General features: G+C 39.6%; 1 long non-coding RNA gene across 1 annotated transcript; it reads right to left on the reverse strand.

Annotated features, from left to right (window-relative positions):
* Positions 1-2,238: 2,238 nt before the first annotated feature.
* Positions 2,239-5,358, reverse strand: LOC134430065 (uncharacterized). The gene is made up of 3 exons (XR_010030718.1): positions 5,108-5,358; positions 4,191-4,245; positions 2,239-2,620 (listed from the first exon to the last, which is right to left on the reverse strand). It is a non-coding gene; the product is annotated as an uncharacterized LOC134430065 (long non-coding RNA).
* Between the last annotated feature and the right edge of the window lie 5,752 nt (positions 5,359-11,110).

Consider the following 11,110-nt stretch of genomic DNA (forward strand, 5'->3'; position numbering starts at 1 on the left):
CAGCTGGTGTGCTAAGGAAAGACAGAGCAACAATTTCATCCAAATAACACAAAACTTAATGCCAGATGCACAGAGCTGGAAAGGTAAAGGAGAGCACCACCAGCATGTATAATGCTCTTTCAGGCATCTGCATTTTACAAAAGCTCAGAAGATGGTCAGGTGTGATCTGTCAACAAGGCTGTCTGTAGTTAAACACCATAAAGCAACTTCAGAAATTGCTATTGGTCCTGTCCATTAACTGCTGCATGTTCTTTTTAAGTTTAGGTGTTTTCTGTTCATTGGAATGTCACAGGTTCTTGCACACCTATAGAGAGAATCTTCTAATTTCTTAAGCGTTACAGATCCTGATACTTAATCCTATGCTAAACAGAGCTAGTGGCTTATATTAAGACAAAAACTTAAGATATGTTACTTGTAAGGATTATTGATGAGAACCTTTTGGTAGAAGACTGGGGTTTGGGTCATCCTCCTAAACTGCAGGTATGATTCAGTTCTCCTTAACTGATACTAAATGTTGGGAATTTAGCTGCTAGAGACTGGAAAAATACAAAACCGTGCCTAATTCCAAGTTCTGCACCTGCTAGATAGTGTGTCCTTGGGCCTAGCTGTAGTATAATAACAAATAGTGAAAGAGACATGAGAAAAGAGAGATGTAACCCCTAAGGAATGAGGAAGAGTTCATGGTATAGTTTAACCAATAGATTGCCTGGCATACAGAATATTCATAAGCTTATTATTTGCTGTATAAGTGTTTGATGCTTTCTTCAATAAACTGGACCTGTGATGAACCATCTGGTGTCCTGGTCCCCTTCCTACGACAATTAAATAGATCAGAGTCTCTCATCTGACCTTGAGCTTCTGCAATGATAGATATTATGCAGTCTTTCCTAAAAGTTTATCCTTTGTCAAATTTGCTTTGTACTGGGAAGTTTTCCCTGATATTGAAGTTACATTTTCCCTCTCTGCTTGAAGCTTTGGTTTCTTATCTTCCTCTCTAAATTAATCAACCATGACTGTAACATGCTTAATGTAGAAATTATATTTTGATCAACTAATTTCCTGACCAGACATGCCTAACTCTGATTTTTTCCTTGTACAATCTTATTTTACTCTTTATTGATACTTTGCTATCTCTAAATTGTTTTCAAATTGTCTGTCTTTCAAAATGTGGTACCCATAATCAAGCAAGGAAATCTGTGAGAGTAATGAGTTCTTACTCATAAAAGTGACAGGGTAGGGTAATATCACTCTTGCTTTCATATAATGCTGACAAAGAATTAATGTGTTGTTTAGATCCATTATCATCCTCACTGCTCAAACATCTTGTCACTATATCTTATGGCTGATTGAAAGTCAAAAGGTATCAAATGTGTGCTGCAGGTAGAGCTGTCAGAGCAACTGGTAGTCAGGATTTGATTCTAGAGAGTGCACACAGTCTCTGTCTTGTAAGTGAACTGAAAGGGTGGTAGAAAAACTAAGGCAGTTCTTCAAGAACCATGAAGGTGTGGGAGGCCCTTCTAACTGTGAGATTGGTCTGGAAGGAAGTAGGAAAGACAGGTGAAGAAGGAAGGGTAAAACCCAATGGAAAAAATAAAGTTTAAATAAATCTAAGCCAGGTGAAAAACGAAAATTTAGTTTGGGATATAAGATGCAAATTATACAGGCTCTTCCCCAGAACTTCCATCCAAATTTGCCAATATCCCTTCTCACTCCTGTATTTACATAGATAAATAAGATTGTTCCTGTGGAGTTCAGAGTTCATGCACTTGTAAAATAAACCCCAAACATGGCATGGGAGACGTCTGTGTTTATTTTCTCTCAATTTATATTTTTGGGCTCTCATATTACTGGTATTAAATCCCAGTCCTGTAAAGCCAGTCAGCTTTCCAACCAAGTGGTTTCCAACCAAGGAAATTTAACTTGTGTGGAATAAATTGGGATGTTTGTTATATCCACAGAGTTTCCATTATCTTCAATTTATGTTCTAAGTGACACTGAGCAAAATTTACAGCTGAAACTAAGTCAATGAGTCTTGTTGACATGCAGTGTAGCCCAGCCCAAGTAGACTATTATGGGAATAAAGCAATTTTATTTTTGCTAGTGAAGAGAACTGATAGAGACTGCAATGCAAAGATCTGCATTCACATCCAGGGAAGAGAGAGTACTTTAGGCTCCTATTTTTCCAAATAAAAATACACTTAGAGATTTTATTTCACTTTCATTTTACTTTATCTTACAGGTTGTATTTAAGTCATTCCCAGAACATGTTGCACTCTTTGATGTGTATTCTGTCTGTATTCAGCCCTCATTCTGTTCTCCAACTTGGTGTTTCAGTAAGATGCTGCTGAAATTGAGGGGCTGTGTGTTTTTCTCTCAGTGTTTTCTCTTCAACTTTGGTGTTGTTTTAACAGAGAGACACCCAGTATCTTCGTTTTGATGATGCTAATAAAACCGGAGTTCATTTTCTGTCATCTTTGCACTCTCTATTCTGCACAGTGGATGTCAGAGCATCTGGGCACTCTGCTCACTGCTCAGGTGTGCCAACATGAAGAGTCACACCTCAGATCCTTTGGCTATCCACCATGTGTGTTTAGATAATAGAGTTTGCTGGTAGTGTTTCCTGCAGGTAAAGTCACAGTAACAGACTGTCAGTGCCTGGAGACTCACCACCTCATACAGCATGAGTTATCTGTGTCAGCAAAAAGAGGATTAGTAAGAGCAGGTCTTTTTAAAGTTCAAATTAAAGGTTATTGGAAATAATCTTTCCATAAAATTCCTGAAAGCCTCAACACACGAGGGAGAGATTGAGACCTATGCTTTTATATCTGCTTCTTGTTAAGGATCATTTGTCATGACCTATTACCATGTCACAGATAATGCACTATGGGGAAATATTGTCTCCTATGGTGCTGTAGTGTGGCTAAGGACTTCAACCAACATATCCCTGCTGAGCTTCTTTGGCAGCTCATGTATATAATGCCAATGATTTACTGATATTTACTCGACATGCTCAGATTAGAGACAGATTTTAGGGATCACACTTAGCATCTGGTACCACCTATCAGTAGTCATCAAGCATCACAGCTTGTGCCATTATAATTGAGACAACTGGTTTTGTTTGCTTTCATTTTTCTTTTTTAAGTACTCCCTTTGCCCAGGTAGCTCTGTCTGAGCAGTTCTTTGCCAGGACAATTGATGCCCATTTTGGGCTGCACTGTTGCTCTGAGGTCAGCACAGTGGTGGGGCACTGAAGGCAGTTTTCAGAAATGACTGAGACCATGATAGAGCTGGAAGTCACAGGGTTTTGTAAGAAAGTTTCCACCTGAGGACATTCAAGCTGTAATTGCTGACAGTGCAGGTTGGATAAACTGAAAAAAAAATTTTTGGTGGCTTTTGGAAGAGACATGGATTTCCATGACTTTTTCAGAAATTTGGGAAACAGGGTTGCAGAATGTTATTGCATGTTCCTATGGTTTTCATGGTCTTGAGGAGAGAATTTAAGAGTTATATAAAAGAGTAAAGTTATTCCAAGAACCTCACCTAGAAATTCTTTTAGGAAATACCTCAGCCTCTGATTTGAAAGACTAGGAGTTGAACATGCCTATGCTGTTCTCAGTGAAAATCTTTTCACTGCTCCAATGGGCCAAAGATTGTGCCAGAAATAAAAAATTGTGTTGAAACATGGGTGATATGAGTTTGATACTATTGATAAAGGGGTCATTGGAGCTCCGATGAAAGCTTACTGCAGATCTTTAATTCTATAATTGTCCTTTACATTCTCCTATTGAAGTAGTATTCTTGTGTACAAATAATATATTCTTTAGAGACTATTTGACAATCACAGTAATTTAGAAGACAACATGGTATGAGGACTGTAAGGTAGTGAGGGTGACTCATTTTCTGCACATTCCCCTCCCCACATGGATATAGAAATAAATGTTCTGCACTGGAGTACTTGGCATGTACAATTATGCTGTTTGCTCAAGTACACTCTGTCTTGCAGTTGCAACTGTTAAGCCATTTTTCTCTTGATGGTTCCTTCAGTACATTTACCTTTCTTTAAAAACTGTGTGTGTTGTCAGGCTTGCAGCTGTAGACACTCTTTTCCTCCTTGAAATATTCTGGTCAGCATTTTTAACATATCTTTAAGAATTGGGCCCCCAATATGAAAAACAAAGAGAACTGCATACCTCACTTTCTTAAGCACATTTGAATATCCCATTCTTCTCTCATGCAAGGTCAGGACTAAAAGGGTAAAAAAATTATACTTTCAGGCCATCATCTTGCAAGAATTTCTTTATACCAGGTGAATTAAATATATGCAGGAACATTTGAAGTATGTGGATTTAAATGCAGATTTAATTGGGAAAAGACCTTTATACATGCAATGAAATGCCATTTTTAAGGAACATTTTAATACACTGGTTTTCCTGGCTTTCCCAGATATTTAGCAACAGAAAAAGCCAAACTTTTTAGCTCCGGTATAGCTTTGGATTAGTAAGCAGGCCCTGGACATACATTGTATTTTATATACCATGAACAGTTTCCTCTTTATTAATACAGCATGCAAGGCTTTCATTTCTTACTGAGGCCCATTTTTTTATTTCTCGCAGATTTTAAAATCTGTTGTGTTGGCACTTCACTTCTTGGAGACCACTGGTGTCATTTTCTCCAAATTGTTAGCGTAAACAGTCTGTAACTTGAGTAAGCCAAATGTGGGTGTATTAATCTTCCTAGTGCCAGCTAAGCAAGCCTGGCAAGACACACTTTAATTCTGATTTCAGAAGAGCAGTAAATAATAATCACTTTTTCCCCCCTTTTCAGTGCTGAAAGACCCAGATCCTTGTAAGTATGTTTGGCTCTTGTAAGTTAAAAGATGAATAGAAGATGAAGGAAATTCTTTCTATAATCATATACAGGAGCAAGGACGAGTGAGTTAGGATAGGAAAAGAGCAGCGTGGAATATTTTAAATAGTGGTCAAAAAGTAGACTGGCATACACAGTTGGCATCAGCGGTGTTAGTTAAAAGCTAACTGCACCACATCAAATAAAGCAAAACATGACTTAATGAGTATTCTGCAAGGTTAAAAAGTTAAAATCTGGGTACCGTTAGACATCAGTCAAGATATCTGCCGCTGTCCTTGGTGAGAAGCCTGTCTCACAAGCCTCTACATCAGCTTCAGCATATGGTTGCCTTGTGAGACATCCTCCTGTACAGTGCCCATGGGGTAGTCCAGGTCAGCTTCCTGCAGGACACTTAAGCCTGGCTTTCAGGACAGAGGGTGTAATTCAAGCCTCAGAGCTCTCTCTGTGTTAGCAGAAGGTGTGGTGACAGATTTCCCACTTCTTGAGTTGAATGTCAAGAGCTGTTACTTCCACAGCAATGTTCCCCTTCCCCCGCAGCCCATGGATAGAGCTCACTGGGTTTCTGGATCAGGATAGATGGCACAGAGATACAGGAGAGCAGGAGGCAGGGTGATGCCAAGGGAAGCATCCAAACTGTCCTGGCAGCAGTGTGCTTCAAACAAGGAAAATATGGAGAGTATTTGCTGTAATTTGCAAGGACATTGCTGGTGCTTCAGGAGCGTACATGGGCAACGTGCTACCCCCAAAACATTTGAAACCTCCAGGGAGATTATCAGCACTCTGGAGCCAATTTCATGCCTTCTCCTAGGAGGACAAATATCTCTCCTTGCATTTGTTACCAGGAAGCAGAGAGATCCCATCACATGCCCATTCCAGCAAAGCTCACACGTAACCTGAATCCCCATGGAATTACTAAGTCAAGCACTGTCTTTATGGATTTTATGCTCATATTCCACACTGTGTTTCAATGCTTTGCTGGGAGGGGGCCAGTGCTCCCTGCCATCTGAGCATGGTTACCAGGAAAAGCACAGCCTAACCTAACACCAGCTTTAGCCCCATAAAAACGTCATGGATCAATTCACCTACAGGCTTCAGTATGACCTCAAATAAATCAACTAAAGCTTTTCAGATCCAAGCACTCTTAATTACTGTTGATGTGAACAGTGAAATGGGTTGCTTGGTATCCTACACCTTCCCCAAAGTTTCAGTATTAACATCTATGGAAGAGGTTTGCAGACACACAGAGCCCTTGATTTTTATAATATGTTTTCCTTGACAGGAGATAATAAAATTCCTTGGGAAAATAGGGTTGAGTAATCTGTCCCAGAAGCTTTACACATAATAATTTACTACTGTAAATTATTTCAGGTTTCTCTGGCACATGCAGTACTCCACATCACGGAAGAGAACTGATGCACTCTATCAGGGCACTGGTGTTGGCATATGAGGTCAACAACCTATCTTAGGCTCTGAAATCATTGTTTTGCTTTTTGGTGAGAGGGTGCATCCTCCTTGGTCTGCAGCATCCATTCTCTTCCTAGCAAAACAAAATCCAGCTCCTTCTTTTTGGGCATGGTCAGCCAGCTCAAACCTTCTGCTCTCTGAATGCCATAGCTGCTGCTTTTCTATGGCCAACAGAAAAGCAAAGAGTGGGAAAGCTACTGCTGAGCCCTAGGAAAAGAATTTCTGGCAGGTAGGTAAACACACACTCTTTAAAATGTTGCTTTAAAATTTAACTGTAGCTACAGAGAGGTTTGTGTTTAAAAGAAAGCATTACCTTTTGCTGCTTGAAATCAATATTTAGCACTGCATTTCTCTGACATTCCTGAAAGGAATGCAAATAATCATGTATACACAAGCAAGAATGATCTGTCAATCACAGCTCATCCCTACTTTTTCTGGAAGTGAGCAAGGCCAGAATATGGGACAAGAGCCAATAAGAAAAATAATACTCCAGGAATCTTTAATGCTTACTGTAACCACAGCCTGAAGCATCAGCATTTCAGATATCAATAATTTACAGGAATAGATAATGACAATAGCTCGATTCAACTTCTCATATGCCCCACAGGAAACAAATCAACGCAGGTAAGTGGAGATACACTGCAGTGATTCTGAAATGCCAGATTTTGTAAATTTGGGTCTAGTACTGTTTCTGAAGCTTCTAAGAGATGTGAGGGGTGGGCTCAAATCTGTTGATGTGAAGTAGAGTCTTGCCATTTATTTCAACAGGCCTTTTAATGAGGCCCTTTGTGACATTTCTCAAGAGGCTTAAAGTACCCAAACCAAATCATCAGTTTAGTCTCCACTTTGTCCTTTTGCAAAACTCAGATACCTGGGGCATGTCAAGCAGCATACATTAAACCCAGACAAGACACGTTCCACTGAAATAAATGGGCATTTCATCATTGGTTTTGAGACTAATTTCCTGTGGTGGTGACATACAAACACAGGAACAAGAGGAGGATCCATAGGTGATTTAAGGAAAGTCTATATCCACTCTTCTTAAATGGAGAGTAAAACCTACTTTAAAACTGACAAATTCTGTCATTGATAGAGAAGTACATCAGCAGAAGGCTAATGTAATTGCATTTTTCTACAATGGCAATGTATTTTAAAATATCTTCAATTCATTCTCTTTTAAATAAAATACAGTGAAATAATAGAACAAGAGCAAAATTCTATCAAATTATGATGAAACTAGCCACTTTAATCTGCAGGTGACAGAACCAATAACACCTTCATGCTTTATTGAAATGTATTATATAGATGGCCTCAATTTCTTTATTCCCTCCGCTTCAGGACAGTTCACTGTTTAAGACTAAGAAGTAACAGCATGGTTCATGTTGGATTGATACTGGACAAAGTCATTAGAACAAGACAGAAAATTAATAATAAACAGTCTATTTTATGCCATTGTTTTCCACGTCTGACATGGGCATCGCTTTGTACTAATTTAATAGCTGTGTTGTCATCATTCTGAAATAGAATTATTTCTAATTCCTAGGTATCGTCTCTTGATTTGTGTGACACCTTGCTTAGGACCCAAGTAAATTCCAGCCTTGTACATTCAAATGCCAAGGGATTCAAATTAGTCATGAGATGGTTTTTGAAATCATGAGAATATAAATCAACTAAAACCCAGGGGGTTAAAATACATTTAAGTGGGCATTTGTATGCACTTGTGTGGCTACTGGGGCTTTATGAAACACCAGCAATATCATGAGCCCAGGCAACATCATGAAGCACTTAACAAACCTTAAGCTATTAAGACAAGGCCCGTTGCAAGAGAATCCCTATCTTAATAAACACACTCTGCCTGTTTGGGGACTTTGAGCTAGATTTTAAGATTTTCCTGTCCAAAACTAATAGGTGTTCTGGTTCATACTTAAGATACATTCACATGTTTACTGAAAAAGAAAGTATTTATCAAGAAGAAAATCAGAGAAAACCTCAAGAAGGCAGGACAGACTATTTGACATTTCAGAACTTCACCAGCTTTTATTTCTGTACTGAAACCATTACCACTGTGGCACTTCCACGGGGACGTAGCCAATGGAAGTGAGCAGGGGACAAGGCATCCCTGACAACCTGAATCAGGTCATTCTCAACCGGTGCCTCAGTGGTATGAAAGGGACTGATATTACTCTGTGTCCATGAGCTGCTGTAGACCCTAGGCTGGGGTGGACAAGGAAACAGAAGCAGTGGGACTGACTACACACGATTCTTTCTACTTATGCAGCCCAGCCTACCCAAAAGTAGCTGTTATCCCACCAGGATCCTGGCACATGATGGTCACACTGGGGGGAATGAGTCTCCCAGACACATTTTGGGTCTTTTTGCTTCCTACTTCTCTTCCCTGTGGCTAAAGCAGATGCCCAAAGGTGTCTAGGTGCTCTCTATTAGATTTGACTGTCCATCAAACAGAAAGTAGCTCATGAACAGCCACATGGACCAGAAACACACCTGAACCATCGGGTCTGACTTGAAACACAGGCTGTGCATGCTCCTATTACACACCAGGGGAGAGAGTATTTGAAAATCTAGGAAGAAGCAGCAGACTACAGAGCTCAGCACAGCAAAGATGTGCATCCTTGGGACTGGGCAACACCCTCTTAACTCCATGCTTGTTCCCATCTCCACATGTTGTCTGTCACCACAATTGAAAGCAATGAGATAGAAAGACCTGTGAAAGAGCCATTCTCTCTTAGTTGTTCTGAAATACTATGAAAAATGTGCCTCTAACAAAAAATACAAGTCCTTTGAAAAATATAGTGCAAAGCAAATAAGGAGCACTGTCCCACAGTGTCTCCATGGGAAAAGTCAAGAAAAATTGTGATGGGGAAAGAGGTTTCACCCAGCTATTTTTTTATCAATCACAAAGGTATCTCCTAATAAATCAAGGTAATTCAAACACAGTGAATTTACATTTCACTTCATTTCCTTTCAAAGTTGTTACCAGCAATGTAACAACATGGTCATTGTTTTAACTCCACAGGGATGTTGTCAAGGCAGTGTATCACAATACATAAAGTTAAAGACCCCATGTTGCCAAATTTATATCATCATGCAATTTAGTTCCCAGTGCCATAAATTTCAGGTGACAAGTTTAGCATTTTGAACAATTCATCTGGAAAAATGACAGTATGTTTACTTCTACCTTATTTCTCCTCTGAGTTCACATAATAGAAGTAACTGGAAAGCTATATCAGACTTGTAATGTAATAAACACGCCACTGCATAAGGTGTTTGGAAGCCTTTGACAAGGCAAACCCATAAATGTAGTCCTCAATAAATCTCAGGTCTGGTATAGCACCTGTTGACCGATGTCATTTCCTCTGCTTAAGTATTGTGCAAATGAGTTCTGGGGCAGATTTACAGGCAAAAGGAGAGAATTGAGAAAGGGGTTTTAGTCCCAGCCATTAATCTCAGTGCTGCAATGCCCTCTCTCTCTTTTCCAAATGACTCAGGGTAAGTCCAAAGCTGCTTAACCAGTTATACTGAGGCTCTGCCTTCCTCTGGCATGTGATGTGCATATAGACACATGTATTGTAGGCACCTTGTTCAGTGGCAGCTCTTATTTGTGAAAAATGCAAGTGGTACACATATATATTCAGTTCTTTTTGCTGGGTGATATAAACTGACCCTCAGTAATTTGTTATTAAGAAGCTCTAGCTTCACAGAACTGACATTATGACACACATAATATTTTCATAAACTGTGAAGGCTAATAAGTGTTATTATGGAGTAAGCACTTCTGTCTTTTCATGAAGTGCTTGGTAGGATTGGAGCTTCTCTAGAGGTAGGATATGATTAATATAACCTCAGCCTCAGATCTAAGAATACTTTGATTATTTGCCCAGATAATTAAAGCTGTTTACTTGTGCAATGAAAGGCCAATTTAAACAGATTGTGAACCTTAGCCTAGGGAGCATTCAAGAGTTCTGCAGCTTGTTACTGGCAAAGGATGAATTTTAATACTGACATAATTATTTCATCATAATGAACATACTGAGATTGGTTAAGATGCTTCCTAAAATTGGGATTATGATCTAAGTGTGCTGCAGATATACAGAAAGCTGTCAGCTATGTCTTGTGTCTAGAAATAAATCATTCTGTAAAGAAACGTGGAACACTAACTATAACCTTTAAAGAGCTCAGGGAATTATGTTAACAAATAGGAACATGAACCTGTGTGCAGCAAAACAGAGGGACCAAGTTACAATCATTTAGGGCATGCGCACATTAAACTGTATGATTACTTTTTTTCACAGGTTTTTGTCTTAGTACTGAGTTCATCCATATTCTCTTAGACCTCACGGGAGAATGAATTATTAGAGGCAGGCATGATAGCCAAAAGGCACAGGGTGTAAAATCTTTGCACAGGGCTGGCAGGAAAAGAAGAGGATGTGTTACAGGGCCATGTCTGTGTCAGGAGGTCATGCCTTTATCAGGTACAATGGAAATTTAACTTGCATTATTTCTGTTCCTTTGACTCTCTCTGCAGGCATTCATATTCAGAAGTAAGAGAGAATTTTTTTGGCATGGGATTAACCAGAAGAGCTGCTGGGGGTTGAGGGGGAGTGATATGGGCTGCCACTGCTCCTGAGAAGGATGCTGTGAGCTGCAAGGAGGGCTTGCATTAACAGACTGAGTGGATGCTCTTAATCCTCTTCAGTGCAATTGCCAAGGTTAGGGGAAGTGACCATTAAGCAACATCTCCTGCCTTCACGTGGGTCACAAA

The sequence above is a fragment of the Melospiza melodia genome, chromosome 1 (assembly GCF_035770615.1).
Source record: "Melospiza melodia melodia isolate bMelMel2 chromosome 1, bMelMel2.pri, whole genome shotgun sequence".
NCBI classification, from domain to species: Eukaryota; Metazoa; Chordata; class Aves; order Passeriformes; family Passerellidae; genus Melospiza; species Melospiza melodia.